The sequence below is a fragment of the Amblyomma mixtum genome, chromosome 1 (assembly GCF_055824585.1).
Source record: "Amblyomma mixtum isolate Tamu chromosome 1, ASM5582458v1, whole genome shotgun sequence".
Taxonomy (NCBI): Eukaryota; Metazoa; Arthropoda; class Arachnida; order Ixodida; family Ixodidae; genus Amblyomma; species Amblyomma mixtum.
This window is the reverse complement of record NC_143012.1, coordinates 205,195,727-205,213,521: the sequence shown is the minus strand read 5'-3', so window position 1 is coordinate 205,213,521 and position 17,795 is coordinate 205,195,727. Positions and strand designations below refer to the sequence as shown.

General features: G+C 53.8%; 1 pseudogene; it reads right to left on the bottom strand.

Moving 5' to 3' along the window:
- Nucleotides 1-16,522: 16,522 nt before the first annotated feature.
- On the bottom strand, nucleotides 16,523-17,188 carry LOC149370619 (uncharacterized; annotated as a pseudogene).
- Between the last annotated feature and the right edge of the window lie 607 nt (nucleotides 17,189-17,795).

Genomic DNA, 17,795 nt, shown 5'->3' with positions numbered 1-17,795 from the left:
AAGAGAGGAGACTGCGTCCGTTTCGAGGAAAGGAAAGGCGTCTTATCAACTCTGTGGTTTAGTGGACACCTCAATAACACTTTAAGGTATTTCCGGCGTTCATTGATGCCCTCTGACATAGACAGCGTTGTAGACTGCGTTGATTTGAAGGAAAGGAAAGGCGCCTTACCAACTCTGTGGTTTAATGGGCACCTCAATAGCACTTCAAGCTGATTCCGGCGTTCCGTGCAGCACTCAGGCTTTCACCGTTCACTACTTTAGTCGCTAAAGTTGCTCGTAATTTGCTTTCGCAACCTTCCGGGCTCAACCAAGCTAAGCCTCTGCCAATTCCTATAACGTTTAAGGCAACTCACTCGTTCCTGCACAGTTCCTGATTGCAGCGGCTCCATGCGATTACATCTACACGTAAAGACGCTCATGCACAAGGGACAAAGGCATGGTAAAAGCAAAGGCAACAGCCAGCGAAGGGAGCACCTCCTCTGACCGTTGTATAGCCCGTTCAGGCTCCATTTAGCCCGCCAAATCACATCTATCATATATACAGCCGCACGGGCACCCAACGCCGATGACGTGCTGTCGTTGACGTGACAAACTTCAGTATTTTTATCACATACGCCCGTCTCGCATTTCAATATGGCTGCAGAAGAATAAAAGAACAGCTCAATAAGATGTGGAACAATCAGCAAGCCTGTGAGATACCCTGAAAGCTCAGGGTAGCGCAGAGTGAGAAGAGAGAGGGAGAGAAACAACTTTATTGCCATAGATCGGTGGGATATAGGGCAGGTGGGCTTGGTGTGGCCCCCAGGTGGGGGCGACTTCCTGGGCCCACGAAATGAGTGCCAGTTGGATGCTCTTGTCTGGCCTTTTGAGGAGTTGGTTCCATCCTTCTTCGGAGGGAGCTGGCAGTAAGGTTCGAGGTGGCGGATTTCCCGCGCTACCCCAGAGGATGTGTGCCTGGGTGGCGATTTCTCCCTGGCAACAATTTTGGCAGACGGGGTCGTATTCCCCGTCTATGATGAGTGAAAGTCTAGAATGGCTAAGGATGGAGTGCGTCTGCAACCTGCGGAGCAAGCTGGTTTGCGCTCGATTCAAGTCCGGGTGTGGAGGCGGGAATTGGCGTCTCATCTCTCTGTAGAGGTTAGTAATTTCGGCAAAGGTGTGGGGAGCCTCGGCAAGAGCGTCTGGGTCCGTGGGGCCGGCCGCCCGGTTGGTTAGTCCTCGGACTTGTCGGTCGACCCCTTCGTTTGCAGAGTTTCCCGCGTGGGCGGGTACCCAGACCAGGTTGATCTTATGGTCGAGAGTGCAGCCGCGAAGGATGCGTGCAGCGGGGTGGCAGATAAAACCTGCCGAGTAATTTTGTATCGCTCTTTTGGAGTCGCTTAGGACTGTGCGCGTACGTGGGTCAGCGGTGGCCAGCGCGATGGCGGTTTCTTCTGCCGCTGTCGGAGAGTGAGCTACTACTGTGGCGGCGGTGACGAGAGTAGATTGTGGCGTGGTTGCACAAGCCACGTATGTGTTTGCACTTTGCCGTGCAGCATCTACGTATATTGCGTGTTCGTCGGCAAGGTATGTGGCATCTAGTGCTTGGGCTTTCAGCTGACGGCGCGTATCATGGCGGCCAGGTAGCATGTTTTTGGGGATTGGTTTTATAACTAGGCGGCTATAGACCCCTATCGGAATGGGCGTCGTGGGGTGGACGTCGCCTATGGGGTTGATGTTGAGACGGTCAAGTATGAGCCGCCCGTGTTTAGTGCGGGAGAGGCGGTGGATTTGGGCGGTATTGTGTGCCTCTATGAGTGCTGTGAGCGTGTTGTAGATGCCGAGTTGGAGGAGGTGCTGTGAGCTGGCGTACTGAGGTAGCGCCAGTGCCGCTTTGTACGCTGAACGTATAATGCTGTTCACAGCTTCCTCGTCCTTCCGGCGGAGGTGATAGTAGGGGTAGGAGTAGACTATCCTGCTAATGAGGAAAGCTTGCGTGAGACGACAGAGGTCATCCTCCTTCATACCTCTGCTGCGGGTGCTGATCCGGCGGATAAGGCCGTTGATCTGATTGGCTGTGGTGCGGAAGCGCTGAATGGCCTCCGAGTTTTGCGTGTTGTTCTGTATTAACATACTCAGAACGCGGATGGTGCGGACCGGAGGTATGGGATGTGTGTCGACTTCAAGCACAATAGGTTCTTGCGGGTCGGGGACTGGCAAGCGAACTCGTCTGTCCCTGATGACTAGTAATTCGGACTTCGTGGAGGAGCATGTGAGCCCGGTCGCCTGTACAAAGGAGTGTACTTTATCGATTGCTGTTTGGAGGGAGTTTTGGATTTCCCCGTCAGAGCCAGAGTTGGTCCACAGGGTAATGTCGTCGGCATATATTGAGTGTTTAATGTGAGGTATCTCTTCCAGGAGCGGAGGGAGGCCTCTCATTGTAGTGTTGAAAAGGAACGGAGGTAGGACTGCTCCTTGTGGTGTTCCTCGGGTGCCTAGTGTGATCTTCTCGCTGTGGAGGTCTGCAATGTGAAGTTCTGCTGTACGGTTATGAAGAAAGTCGGCGATGTAGTTGTAAGTGCGAGTGCCTACATTCATTTGTGAGAGGTTTGCCAGGATGGAAGCATGTGACACGTTGTCGAAAGCCTTGCTGACATCTAGGTTTAGGATGGTTCGTGTAGCTCGGATGGGTCTCGGATCGAGGATGTCGTGTTGGATTTGCCACATAATGTCTTGAGTGGAGAGGCCGGTCCTGAAGCCGATCATAGTGGGGGGGAAAAGGTCCTCTTGGTCTACGTGAGTGTGGAGTCTATTGAGTATGACGTGTTCCATGACCTTTCCCAGGCAGGACGTGAGCGAGATGGGCCTAAGGTTGCCCAGCTCGAGTCGTTTGCCTGGCTTAGGTATGAAAATCACTTTGGCATGCTTCCAAGTGTCTGGAAGGCGACCCTCATGCCAGTGTTGGTTGAAGAGGTCCGTGAGTGCGTCGACGGACTGATCTTCGAGGTTACGAAGCATCTTGTTGGTTATGTGGTCGTCGCCAGCGGCTGCGGTGGTTTTAATCTGGTTGAGGGCGGCGCGGACTTCTCCTGCCGTGATGTCGGCGTCCATGTTGGTGTTCTGAGCACCCGTGTACCCTGAAGGGATGGGAATTTCAGTGGAAGTATTGATGTACTTGTCTTTCAGGGTAGCGAGGAGTTCCTCATTTGTGCCCTGAAAAGCGTGTATGACACGGGTGAGGTTCTTGTGAGATGTGGATTTGGTGTGAGTTGGGTCCAGTAGATGTCGCAGAGTGATAACACATCAGCTACAGATCGCGGAATCTAAATAAAAATTATTTCAAAGGCAGAGCACAAGCAGGCCCGGGAAGAAGGTTTAAAGTTTTTATAGTGTGCAAAAAAAACTATTCGAACATGTCAATACAAGGAGTAAAAGGTGAAATCTATAGTGCGTGACAGCTGCTTAAATGATGTCTTAGATCTGGACAGTTTCCACGTGACTCAAATCATGCAGGTATAACATTCAGTATGACAATGCGAGGAAAATAGAGCCAGCGCCAAATCAGACACATGAAAAGCAGGCAAAACATTTCGTCGTATCGGTTAAATATGAAAACGCCGGCATTGTTCTGGAACGATTCGTTTTTTTTTTTTACGTAACCGAGCGTTATGGGATTATAAACCGCACAACCGTATTCTAAGACCGCGCGAATCAGAGTTTTCTAGGTACGTTGGCTATCCAGGGTTGAATGCGCAAAGTACAGTGCATAAATAAAGTCTCTGGGGGCTTTGTTAGAATGCCTTCGATGTGTCTATACATTGACATATTGTGCGTGATTTGCATTCCAAAACTCTTTATAAGAGACAGTCTGTGAATGAATGTGGCAACAAATTAGATGTGTGCTTCAAGATTTTCATGAAAGCAGTTTTGGATAAATTAATGATCATTTCTCATTAACCGCCATATGTAGTCATATACAGAAATTCGCGAAAGAATCAAGAAAGGCATGTCTCAGATCTCAGGTCGTCTCCAGTGAACAGCGGCGTTTTGTTCCCACTGAGGCACCTTTTGCTCTTCACGTAACAATTGGAGTAGGCGATGCTACTTATCGGCCCAGGTGAGAGCACACTGCAACTCAGCAATCATGCACGCGCTACACATTGTACATTAGCTGCAGGCCGAAAAGTACAGTACAGGGCAGTTTTCAAATAAATTCAAAAGCAGCAATAAAGAACTCCATGAGCGAAAACAAAGTAGAGGGAGCGTTACGCAACAATTTGTAAAATGCTTCCCCTTTTTCCCCCCCAGTGGTGCCACTTAATGCATTCCGCAACACTCAGAAAGTGCGAGGTGCTTACAGCTGTTGTGCGCCAAAACTGAATTTCGATGAGGCAAGAGGGGCAAATAGTCCACGTTAGGCGACACCCAAAATCCAAGCAAGTTGTTCTATGAGTTTGTTTCGGGTATTCTCGGCTTCGATAAGCGTAAACATGGGAACATCACAATCTAATAAGTGTCAACAGCCTTGCAGCAGCGTTTCTCATTATTCTGATACGCAAAGTTTCAGAGTCTCCAAGCTGTTTCCAAAACAGCTTCCCGAGGATTAAATAGAACAATAAACAACATAAACAGACTAGAAAATTACGGGAATCTTGATGTAACCATTAGAGGAATTCGCTAACTAAGATAAGTGCAGCCCCACATACATAGAATGGGCACTTTTGTTACTGAACGTCAAAAACACAAACAATAATAAAAGTCACAAATGGCAGCGCGAGGTCCTTTCAATGGAAGCATGAAAAAATAATGCAAATTTCGGCGGTGGTGGGTGAAGGCTATACCGCTTTGAGTCGGTTTTTCCAGGTCAAGCATTATTCTTTGTAGAAGTGACGTTGCAGGCGTCCCTCATGGCCATATGTTTCGAGCTTTCGCATTGGAACGTCCTAGAGAACGTTCCAGCATGCATTAAAGGAACGTTCACGTAGCTTCTGCTAGCCTGGTCGGAGCTTGCAGGACAGCGGTAGAACGCCTCGCGAATGTAAAAGTACTGGCTGTGCGATAAGCTCCAAAAGCTTCCTGTCGCTTCAACCTTGAATCAGAGCGGCTCGGAAAAGGACTTGAGCAGCGACGAAAGGCCCAGCGAAGCCGCCACCATGTCTACCTCGCTGAAGGTAGAGAGTCCACTCGTGTCACCGGCAAGGTAGTGCTCTCGGAAGCAACCGACGAGCTGTTTAATACGAAGGCGAGCTTGGTCCGACCACAGCCCCGTCCCGCTGAGGAGAAGGCGCCAGATGGATTCCGCCAGGGACCAGGGGATGATGGGCGTGTTGAAGACGTCTGTGTGGGCGACGTCGTTCCGTATGAACGCATAGACGACCGGAGAAATCAGGATGTTTGTACCCTTGTGGAGTGAAAGGTAGTGCCGGCTTCCTGTCCTGGTTTCCTCCGCACTGCTTGGTAACGGCAAGCCCCAGCGCGCCAGCCTGAGCCGCGCCTCGAACTCGTGGGCACGATCTTCGAGAATCCTCTTGAGGAAGCTCTGCGTCAGACTCGTCTCCCTGATTGCCGGACGAGCGCTTTCCCACGGCATGACCAGGGCCATGCCGGCAAAGAAGGTGTCCAAATATTTTTGTCGACGCCGCTGAACAATGAGCTGACAATGCGGTCGGTCTGTATGGCCTCAATGATGGAATTCACAACTCGGGTCACCTGGACCTTCTTGTCGGGCGTAATAAACTCGTCCGTGTACATTTTGTCGCGAATGCTCGGCATCAGCTCGATGTGGCGCGTGCAGAAGATTAGCCTGTCTGACTGAGTGTGCACGGCGGGCCAAGCGAGCTCAACTAGACCGTTGTAGACGCTGCATGCGAGCAGGTAGGAGGCTCCAGCGTCACTCAGGCTTGTTTCTTGCGAGTTGAGGGCGTCAAAGAGGGCGTGGATTTGATCTGTGACTCTTACGCTGACTTCTGTCACGTGCTGCAAGCCGATCGATGTGACCTCTAAAGCTTTCCTGATGTCCCACTTCTGCAAGAGCGCGGAGAGATTAAGGCCAGTGTAGTGCTCAACTTTGACGCCTGCCGGGTCAGGAGCTTGCAACGAACTCACAAAAGTAGTTACCTCGGCAACTTTTACATACTTCCCAGCAAAATTATTGAGCTTCTCAAGGGAGTCGTTCAGGCAGTGTTGAAACCGGTGATCATTCAAATCAAGGAGCGGCCTCAGGCAAATATAAATAGCACTATGTCCTTTTAAGGTGACCCCCACGAGGGATGGAATAATGTACTTGAGATTGCTGAGGAGGAGATAGGCAAGTAGATTCGTGGTTCCACCATCCCGCAGGTATACTCCGCACGTGCTGACAAGAAATGCGGGACAGATCCAAGAACTCTATACTAAAGAGGTGGATAGAACCGAACAAACTCCAGAGGTGGACAAGCGGCTCCTCAAGCTATGGGAGGCGAGACGCGGGCTCACCAAGCATTGGAAAAGACAAGTTCAATAGGAAGCTAAAGATTAAAATAGCCGAAATAACTAAACAAGCGGAGGAGTATGCAACGCAGCTGGCTAGGCAAGGATGGCAGCAATTCAGCAACGCGCTGAACGGCACCCTCAGCACGGCCAGGACGTGGCAGATCCTCAGGTCCCTCATGCACCCGAGCAAGAACAAATCAGAAAGCGGCAAATCGATTCAGAGGCTGGTGCACCAGTACACGGGCACGGACGAACAGCTACTCGAGGAAGTCCGGGTCAAATGCTACGGCAGAGACCAGGTCGAAAGCTACCAAGAAGAGTACCAGGGCGAAGAGAATCCAACCATGGATCGGCCCATAACGAGAGAGGAAGTCGTCGAGGCGATCAGGTCGGCAACAAAAAACACAGCAGCGGGGGCGGACAGAATCACGAACTCGCTCATAAGAAACCTCAGCGATGGAGCCATAGATCAGCTCACAGCCTACTTCAACAAGCTCTGGCAAGAAGGAACAGTGCCGGCCGAGTGGAAACACGCGGTAGTGGTAATGATCCCGAAGCCAGGCAAGAAACTCCAGGTCGAGAACCTCAGGCCGATCTCCCTCACGTCGTGCCTGGGCAAGATGTACGAGAAAGTAATCACAAAAAGGATCCAGTCGCACCTAGAGAAGAACCAACTGTACCCAGACAGCATGTACGCGTTCAGAGCCCACCTGTCTACGCAGGACGTACTACTCCAACTCAAGGAGGAAGTACTCGAGAAAATGCCGAGAAGTGGCGAAAACGTTGTCATGGCCCTCGACATAAAGGGAGCCTTCGACAACGTGAGCCACGCCGCCATCATGGAAGGCATCAACAACACCAACTGCGGGGGAAGAACCCACGACTACATCAGGGCCTTCCTGAGCGACAGAACAGCGATCGTGGGACTAGGCGAGCTGAGAAGCGACGTCTTCACCACGCCTTGCAAAGGAACACCCCAAGGCTCCGTGATATCGCCCGTCCTGTTCAATATGGCGATGATCGGGCTAGCAAGACGACTCAAGGAAATCCCGGGCATCCAACACGCGATATATGCCGACGACATCACGGTGTGGGTCACCCAAGGATCGTTAGGGGAGAAGCAAGACAGACTACAAGAAGCTGCGACCTGCGTAGAGACCTACGTCTGGGAGAGAGGCCTCAGATGTTCGACGGAGAAGTCGGAAATCATCAGGATCGGAAGAAATCCTACCAAAGCCTCGCTGGAAGTAGTTCTAGAGGGGCAACTGATCCAAGAACGGAACATGGTACGAATCCTAGGCATGTGGCTGCAGAGCAGCCGAAAATGCAGCCATACCATCAGCCTGTTGAGAAGAGCCGCGGAGCAGGTTGGCAGAATGATCAGTAGAGTCTCTCAGAGAAGGTACGGGATGAAAGAAGAAGATACCCTCAAACTCGTCAACAGCCTAATCGTTAGCAGAGTTATGTACTCCTTGCCCTACCACGCAACAACAAAGGCGGAGCGAGAGCAAGCCGACTGTATTCTCAGGAAGGCATACAAGATTGCTCTACACCTGCCCAGAAACGCATCAAACGAGAAGCTACTGCAACTCGGAATCAGCAATACCTTCGATGAGCTTGCCGAGGCTCAATTGGGGGCACAACTCATCAGACTCAGAGGCTCCTCTACGGGAAGGGCGCTCCTGAGAAGGTTGGGTCGGAACACGTGCGGACTCATAGACAGATACGCGGACGTACCGGACGACCTTAGAAAGACCTTTAATGTAGGACCCCTGCCTAAAAACATGGATCCTAACCTACACGAGGACAGACGAAAAGCAAGGGCCGAGCAGATAGAAAGGAGGCTAGGCCGATCAGAGAACACAGTCTATACGGACACCTCCATGTACGTACATGCAGGGAAGCGCTTAGCCGCTACGGTGGTAGTTAATAGCACAGGAGACATGGTCACATGCGCCTCAGTGGAGGTCGTGGGCATAACGGAGGCCGAGGAAATTGCCGTCGCGCTGGCGGTAGCAGAAGGCTATAGGAAAGGCCGATCCCTAAACATCTTAACAGACTCGAAAGACACGTGTAAAAACTATACGAAGGGCAGAATCAGCGGCATGGCCCTCAGGATAATCAGTGGGGCAGCAGCCTCTGCTGAGAAGACACCCATACAACACATAATCTGGGTCCCAGGCCACGCAGGCGTAGCGGGGAACGAAACAGCAGACAGCCTAGCTCGAGGGCTTACATACCGAGCAGGCATGTCAGATGTTCTGGAGCTTCAGCTACTAGCATGCGAGGGGGGATACACAGAGACATTACAACTATACAGAGGGACTAGATTCAAGTACCCACCACCACACAAAGGCCTCACGAGGGAGGAAGCAGTCGGCTGGCGTAGGCTACAAACAAACTCCTTCCCCAACTTGTACATCTATAACAAGATGTCACCAACACAATACAGAGCAAACTGCCCCTGGTGCGGCGACACACCCACACTATACCACATCACATGGGAGTGCGAACGAAATAAAGCATTCCACCAACACGAATTCCCGAGTGCGGAGCAATGGGAGAGCCGGCTCACCAGCAGCGAGCTCGCGGCCCAAAGGGCCTTAGTGCGGCACGCTACTGATGCAGCGCGACTCAGTGGAGCCCTGGACTAGGGGCCCAACCTTGCTGAAGAGAAGCCTCAAGTCGCCGGCGCCACGAAAGACGACGGAGGCTTCGAATCCGCGAATCTCTTCAAAGATCTAAATAAAAGTTTTCTACTACTACTACTACTAGCTTTCCGACCACGGCGTTTTGGTCCGCACCCGAATGCAGACAAGAATCGAACATGGACCTCAAGAAGGCGCTTACCTGGCTTCGAGACCCGCTACGCGTCATAACGGAGCTGGGCTTCATGCCTCGGTTCGAGCTGAGAGGCGACGGTAAGGTGCTGAATACGTTTCTCATCTTACGCCAAGCAGTATTTGAGCACACGAACTCAAAGAAGCTGTCGCAAGGCTCCAACGTCGCGTTCACGTATCTCACGAGTTCCGTGACTTCGCCGGGACAGCAGAAGTGTGAAGCACCACCGTCGCCCGGCGAGTTTCGTGTGGCCAGGGTCGTCTTCAAGGCCAGAACTGCGGCGAACGCCAAAACGACGAGGAAAGCGAAGCAAGCCATGAACGGCGCCGCACCACCGCCGCGGTCCACTCGGCGGAAGACAGCGTCGGGGGGAGCCATGATGGCGGCTGGTTCTGCAGGCGCCGTGGCGACCGAGTCTTCATCATCAAAAGCCGACCGTATGGGAGACGTCTTCGTTCCGGGCGCTCGCAAGCCCTTGAACGCAGCGGCTGCATTGATTACTGCGGGCGAGGGCTCCTGGTGGTGGTCCAGATGCAGCTCGTTATCGCTCGGCGTCAAGGCGATCACCATTGCCGAATGGGCCTCGGCCGGAACGCCTTTCTCTGCAGCTTCAAAAGGTTCCGTGCCGACTGTCTCGTGGTCCTGGAGAGACTTATCCGATGAGGAAGACGGCGACGATGGGTCTGAAGGCGCGGACGGCGAAGACACCGCAGGAGACGTCGGGGGTCCGAGGCCCGAACCAGACGGCAGATTCGTTTGCTCGTGCCTTTCCATGCGGTTAAATTCAGCGCCGCACCTTCGGTACCTTTTGGAGCCAGCCGAATTCTGGCTGCAACACAGCGCAGCAGAAAGACAAGACGTGGCTCGGCGCTCCGACACATGCTCGTGCGGGAGTCGTGGAAGACACGTGGTAGCATTGAACAAAAAAGAAGTACTAGCGGATGCTATTTTAAAAATTACCCCTTGTAAGTCATTTTTTTTTTTCAAAATAACATCCTCGCCTGTGTATAGTTATTAGAAAAAGGAACTCAGCTTCTTCGTACGCATTCTAATACAATAATCCTTCAATGTTTGTTTGTTTGTTTGTTTTCTGGTCACGAAACTACGGCCAAAGTTTCATATAGGGACAGCGCGGTGTGGCGCGGCTGTCGGCGAGGGGGCACGAATGGCTGCGCGAGCCCTGTTCGCAGCGCCGGCTTTCCGGCCAGTGGGCTCATATTCGTTTGGTATTTGTGCTTTCTGGGGATGGGTACTTGGGCTCAGGATGGGGGCTACTTAATGGTTATCACCTGAAAGCTTGGCTGCAACATGGAGACATTGAAAACCCTGTGAGACCAACAGCGGCCACTAGTAAACCTTGATAGCGGCTGTTTTCTGGCCAACAATTAACGCGCTTCTTTTCTCTCGTTTCTTTTTATAAAAACGCGATTTTTTTACGTGGGTCCAGCCTGCGCATTCATTTTCAGCGCAACTGTCCTGCAATGTCAGTTGGAAGATCGAGCGTAGCGGTCAGTAACATACCTATATGTCTCTGGGTTGCGCCTGTCTCGGCCGAGTCCTCACTTTCACCTAAGTGCATAAGACGGCTCACATCTGGCGTTTAGCTTGTGAGAAATACTGAAATATCCCTAATGTTGAAAACAAGACGTCATGGCTGCATTTTAAGAACTGGAATACGCGCTAAAAAAGCGATCACGTGACGAATGCAGTGGCAATTTGATAGCTCTATCTTAATTTTTTGTTGTTGTTGTTGACACTTTGGGAGGCCCGTGTACTGTGCGATGTCAGTGCACGTTAAAGAACCCCAGGTGGTCGAAATTTGCGGAGCCCTCCACTACGGCGTCTCTCATAGCCTTAGTCGCTTTGGGACGTTAAACCCCATAAACCAAACTAAACCATTTATTTACACTTTGTCACGCTGTGACTACGGGGGCGCTGGTGAGTGGAATAAAATTGTGATTTTTTTGTTCATTGCTCACGTGCTGGCTTTGCGCTATCAGAATAAAAGACAAGCTGTGAGCGGCCACACAATAAACCAAAAATGAGCAATGATAAGAATCATGGAGCAACATGTACAAAACAATAAAAAGCGGTAGGGGATTAACGTAGTTAAACCGAGCAGACATGCGAACGGATGTGTTTAGCCTGTTTGGCTCATGGTTTTGCTTTGCTGGGTCGTCGGCCCGTCTGGCGACGATATTACACTCAATTTAAGCTCTGATCGCGATTAAGCTGGTCTAATATGCGTTCGCTTCACAGCTGGATGTTGATGAAGACGACGGTGTGCAATGCATGCAGGGGAGAGTGTGTTGCAGTTTAGCACGATGCGGTGGTGGTGGTGGTTGAAACATTTATTGCCAAGCAATGCAGAGGGGGCAAACCCTGCCTCCCCTTACGTGGCACGAGGCAACCCTTAAGGGGTTGCCCTTAAAGGGCAAAGCACAGTCCTTAGAGGGCTATCCGCTTCAAGGCTTCGGTAATTATCCGGCGCTGGTCAACAGCAACGGAGCTGGCCAGGAGAGTCTCCCAGTATGACTCCGCCGTGGTTGGGGATGGAGGGTGTGGGAAGGTGGGGCATGTGAGAAGGATATGAATAAAGTCTGCCTGTTTCCCGCAGAGCTTACAGGAGGAAAGGAACTGATTGGGGTAGCGGGCATGAAGAAGAATAGGGTAAAAAGCAGTACGGGTCTGGAGTCGGCGCCAGTGGGAGGCCTGGGTTAGGGTTAGAGAGGGAGCCTGTGGTGCGTAAACATGCCGGTTATCTCGGTAGTGGGTAAGGATATCTCTGAAGGTAAGCAGACGCTCCCGGGATGATGGAGGGGGTTCAAATCCAGCCCGGAAAGTGAGACCTCGGGCGAGGGAGTGGACCTCCTCGTTACCCGGGAGGCCTGCGTGTGCGGGGGTCCAGATAAGGGTTACAGGGCCGGTGGGGTGCCAGAGGTGTAGAAGCCGAGCCGCGGTGCGGGATATCAAGCCTTTAGCGAAATTGTACAGGGCGGATTTTGAGTCGGAGAGAATTTCGGTGGCAGAGGTGGAGATGAGAGCGAGCGCAATGGCTGCTTCCTCTGCAATTTCTGATGAGTCAGTGGTGATGGAGCTTGATGCGAGTAATCGGGCCTGATTGTTAGCGACGGTGAGGACCATGCGAGAGCCCGACGAGTACGCTGCCACGTCCACATAGGCTACCTCGGAACTGTCGCCGTAAAGCTTGTGCAGGGCTTTGGCGCGGGCTGCCCTGCGTTCTCCGTCGTGCTGCGGGTGCATGTTCTTAGGGATGGGATGGATTATGAGATGGGAGCGTAGGTCTGGAGGTAGGGGGGCCTCCTCGGTAGGATGGATGATCGGGGCGATGCCTAGCTGACAGAGCAGAGTGCGGCCTGCCGCGGTACCCGACAGGCGAGTCAGCTGTGCTGTTAGAGTGGCTTCTGCCAGCTCCTCAAATGTGTTGTGGGTACCGAGGTTGAGGAGCCGGGCAGTAGAGGTGCTGGGGGTAGGCGGAGGGCGACCTTCGCGCAGCTCCTGAGGAGCGCGTTGATGCGGTCTCGCTCCTTCTGCTTTAGGGGGAGGTAGTGGAATGAGTACGCCGTGCGGCTCATGATGTAGGCTTGGGTGAGGCTTAGAGTGTTCCGCTCTCGCAGACCTGCGCGCCGGTTCGCCACGCGTCGGATTAGACCGGTGACTTGCTGAGTTTGGGTCTGGAGAGCTTGGATGGTGTCGCCGTGCGCGCCGTGGGAGTGAATGACAAGGCCCAGGATGCGAATCTTTGAGACGAGGGGAATGGGATGATTCCCTAGTTTAAGTGATATGGGAGGGTTGGCGGGGTCGTGCGGCCTGTGGCGGTAAAGGAAGAGTTCCGATTTGGAAGGGGAGCAGGCTAGGCCGCGCGCGCGAACGTACGAGTCGATGATGTTGAGGGCCAATTGTAGGTTGTGTTCCATGTCGCCATCACTGTCTCGATTGGCCCAAACAGTGATGTCGTCAGCATAGAAGCTGAAATGTATGTCGGGAACTTGGGGAGTTGGTGAGGAAGTTGGAGAAGGGCTATGTTGAAGAGAATAGGAGACAGCACAGCACCCTGAGGCGTTCCCGTGCTCCCAGTGAGACACCTGGTGGGGAGCTGGTGATCGCCCAAGGTGAGTGCGACTGTGCGTTTGGAGAGGAAGTCGTGGACGTAATTGTACATCCGCGGACCTACGCCTAGGGCGTGAAGGCCTTCTAGGACGGCTGCGTGGGTAACGTTGTCGAAAGCTTTTGTTAGGTCAACACCGAGGATAGCCTTGGTGTCGCCTGCGGGGGAGTCAAGGATGTGGTGTTTGAGTTGTAGAAAGACGTCCTGGGTGGATAAGCCTGGGCGCAGACCAAACATGCGCGAAGGCATGAGGTTGTTATTCTCCAGATATCGGCTGAGCCGGGCGTGGAGAACATGCTCCATGAGCTTGCCCACACACGAAGTAAGGGAGATGGGGCGAAGGTTAACGGGGAGAAGGGGTTTGCTGGATTTGGGAATAAAGACTACTTTGACGTCTTTCCACTGAGGTGGGAGGGCGCCGCGCATCCAGCATTCATTGAAGTAGTCGGTTAGGGCTTTGACGGAGGGGGAATCGAGGTTTGGGAGTGCCTTGTTGTGCACTCCGTCGGGGCCAGGAGCTGAGGACGTGTTGAGGTGCTGAAGTTCTGCCCTGACTTCCGCCTCGGTGATCGGTCGGTCGAGGAGGTCGTTGGGTGAGCTTTTGTAGTCATGGTGGTCTGCGGAGGGATATGCGGGGAAGTACAGACCACGAAGCTCCTCGAGGAGTTCCTGCGGGGAGGCCTCGGATGTCTGTATGAGCTTTATGAGGTTGTGTTGCTGGTGTGTTTTCGAGTGAGTAGAATCAATGAGATGGCGGAATAGGTTCCAGGTCTGAGGCAGGCTCATGTCGCCGTCCAACCTGTTACAGAGGGATTCCCAATTTTGGCGAGATAGGGTCGCGGCATGTGTCTCAATCTCTTTGTTGAGCCGGGCCAGCCGGCGTTTCAGTGTTCGATTCCAGCGCTGACGCCGCCACCTCCGCTCAAGACCCGCCTTGGCCTCCCATAGGTGCATGAGATGGGAATCCATTGCGTCTGCAGGGCAGTCCTCTGGGAGGGGGCGAGTCACGGCGCGGACGTCACGCTGGAGTTGGTCGGTCCAAGTAGCTATGTCTGATATGGTGTTTAGAGTAGGAGCTGCTCGGGAGGTGCGGAATGAGTCCCATTTCGTGATGGTAGCACCACGAGGGGGTCTGCGTGTTTGGCCTGATTGTAGGAGAATCTCGATAATGTAGTGATCACTACCCAGATTGTCCTGCGTGTTACACCACGCATCGGGGGGGGGGGGGGGGGGGGGGTGAAGGTGAGGTCGGGAGTAGTGTCTGCGCAGACGCTGTTCCCGATGCGAGTAGGGGTGGTGGGGTCTGTGATAAGGGAGAAGCCGGCCTGTTGAGCTGCGAGCCATACCCTGCGTCCCTTTGGGGTGTCGGTTGTGTATCCCCAGGCCGTATGTGGGGCGTTGAAGTCCCTACAATTAGGAGGGGCATTTGTGTGCGGCGCGCTTGGCAAGCGTGAATAGTCGGTTGAAGTCGTGCCGCAGGCGTTTCGGGTGGCTGTATACGTTGAGGATGAAGAGACTGCTATCCCGAGTGTGCTGCGGCACCAGTTCGATGAGGAGATGATCTATTTCAGGGACGTCTAAGGTGTGGGAGATTGTTGTGAGCGCACGACGTACAAGGAATGCAACCCGAGGGGTGTAGGAGAAATGGGGACGATGGGAAGGTAGCTGGGTAGGGTAAGGGGATTGGAGGGCTCTTGCAGCGCGAGCACATCGGGGCCGTCTGCCCGAGCTAGGAACTGGGGAACCAGTCCCCGCTTGGAACCAAAGCCCCGACAGTTCCACTGCCAGATGGTGAGGCTAGTGCGTAGCCTCGCCATCACTGATGGGGTCGTTCGCCGTGCAGGAGTTAGAGAGGGTGTGGAGCTGGGCCTGCTTTTTAGGCTGCGCGGCGGCACAAGCTGTCGCGTAGCGAGCCTCTTGCTCCTTTAATCTTTCGTCAATTTGGCGAACGAATTCGTCTAGACGGCTAGTGAGCCTGGAGAATTCATTGGCGAAGGCCTGGATGGCCGTCTGCACCGCCGCCTGAATTCTGGCTTCCATAAGTTCTTCGAATTTGGGAGGTAGGACTGGGGTTATCTCGGCCGGGGTTGCTGTGGTCAAGGAGGTAGGGGGAGTTGCAGCCCGCTTCTTGGCTGGTGGTTCGCGAGTAGGTAGGGGTGGCGGTGGAAGAGTAGGGAGAAGTGGCGTTGGAAGAGTTGAGGTAGGAGCGGCCGGGGCCGCTGTGCCCGGGGTAGGGGTTTGGGCCTGCTGATGAGCACGCAGCTGGGCCTGGAGGTGGAGGTTGGTGGTTTGGAGGGAGATGAGCTGCATGCGGAAACGGAACAGCTCTTCATAGAGGGGGTTGGCGGGGTTCTGGGAGACTACGCCTGCCCAGCTCACCTGATTGGTGGTGCAGGTGGTGGTGGTGAAAACTTTTAATTACTGAAATAGAGTTTGGGAGCCACAGAGTGGCCACGCTACATGGTCGGCGTCCCTAGTCCGGGACACCGCATGACAATGCCCCGTCTCTAGCCCGTTTCACCAGAGCCCTTTGGGACTCAAGCGAGGAGCAGTTGAGAAGAACAGTCTCCCATGCCTCTCTGGAAGGGGTAGGGGAAGGGGGGAGGTGGGGATTTTGAGTACATGCCCACACCATGTGGAAGATATCACAGGTCTCCCCACAGTGTGGGCATCGCCCATCCGTGTTAGGATCGTAATGCTTTAAGATTCCAGGACAGAGTAGAGTACCTGTCTGCAGGCGCCTTAAAGTTCGCTCCTCCGTCTTACTCAGCCCCTTTGCAGGGGCCGGGAAAAGGCGGTGGATGTCGCTATAATGCGTTATAATTTCCTTGAATCGCAGCAGCGGCTGGTTAGTCTCCGAGCCAGAAGAGCTGGGATGAGGAGCCCGGTGAGTAAGCGCTCGGGCAGCCGCGTCAGCGGCCTCATTACCTCGTAAGCCCTGGTGGCCAGGAGCCCAAATGATTCTTTTGGGTGTTGGATCAGTGGCAGTCCGTCTTAGAATGCAAGCAGCTAAGGGGGAGATCTCCCCTGCCAAGTAATGATCACATTCTTTTCGGGAGTCCGTAATGATGATTCTCGAATTGGCGTGGGCGGCAGCAAGCGCTATCGGCCGGGTGCTTGGGCAGGTGGCCTCGGGGGGACTGGAGGTGGTGGTGGCCTGGTTCCGGTCCAGGACCGGGACCGGGCCTTGGGCTTGCTAGTGCTAGGCGGCTGTTTCGGTGCGGCAGGCTGCAGGACCGAGAAGGACTCCGGGGTGAGCCGCGGGGCCGGCGGCTTGCGGGTCGTGGAACGGCTGCGGTGTTGGGATGGAGCCTTACTGGTGGAAGCCTGGCTGGCGTTTGCCTCTGCGGCGCGCTTGGCATCCCAATACCTCTTTTTGACGAGGTATGGAGTGCGGAAGCGCGCCTTGCACGTTCTGTCCGCCGTCAGGTGTTCTTTGCCGCAGATCTTGCATTGCGGCGTGCAGGTGTGGTCCTCGGAGGTGTCTATTTGGTCGCAGCCGGGGCAGCGTCGTTGTTTGGTAGCCGGGCACACATCCGCGCGGTGGCCGAGTGCGCCGCAGTTGAGGCAGTGCTAAATCTTCTTTTTAAACAGGTAGCATCTGTAGAGGACGGAAGAGTAATAGATGTGCTTGGGCACCCAGTCTTTTTCGAAGAGAATAATGATGGACTGTCGAGCCCATCTGTCTAAAGTCGAGGATTGGAGGGTTCCGCTCGTGGCTGAGACGGTCCTTGATATCTTCGTATGAATTATCGAGAGGGACCCCATGGACCACGCCGCGGGCGCAGTCCTCCGGGGCTGCTTAGTAGGAATATATGTTATAGGATGTTCCTTTGATGAGCACGGACTTGATGGCGAGGTTGCGGAGTCGGCGCTGCGGGTCGGGAGTGTTGATGAGGATGAGGTGTTGGGGGGTATTGATGATGACGGTGTCAGGCTTGGCCTCTTGAGGTCCGAGGCGGGCTGCTTCCAGAATGGCATCGCGAAGCACAGCGCCATTCCCGGTCTGAAGGTTGAGGCCGCCACGGGGACGAAGGATGATCTTATGATCGTCGATGGGTTGCTTCGGGTGGCGTAGCGAAGACAGTTGGGGCGGCCGGGGCAGGCGTCCGGCCGAGGCTTGAGGCAGATTCGGAGTAATGGTGGGAGGAGAGTTGCGACTTGAGCATCGCTTGTCGTGCGCTGATTGCCAGCCTTTGGTAGAGGTCAGTGCCGAGGGTGATATGTCTTCTCCCTCTACTACAATGGGTTCCATGCCGCCTTCGAGGCACCGACGCGCCGGTGGTCCGAGCGCGAAGCTGCGTCTCTAGCGGCGTTCGGAATCAGTGGATGCTGCGTCGCGAGGCTTAGCCTCTTAGCGCAGCGCTGTGAGGAA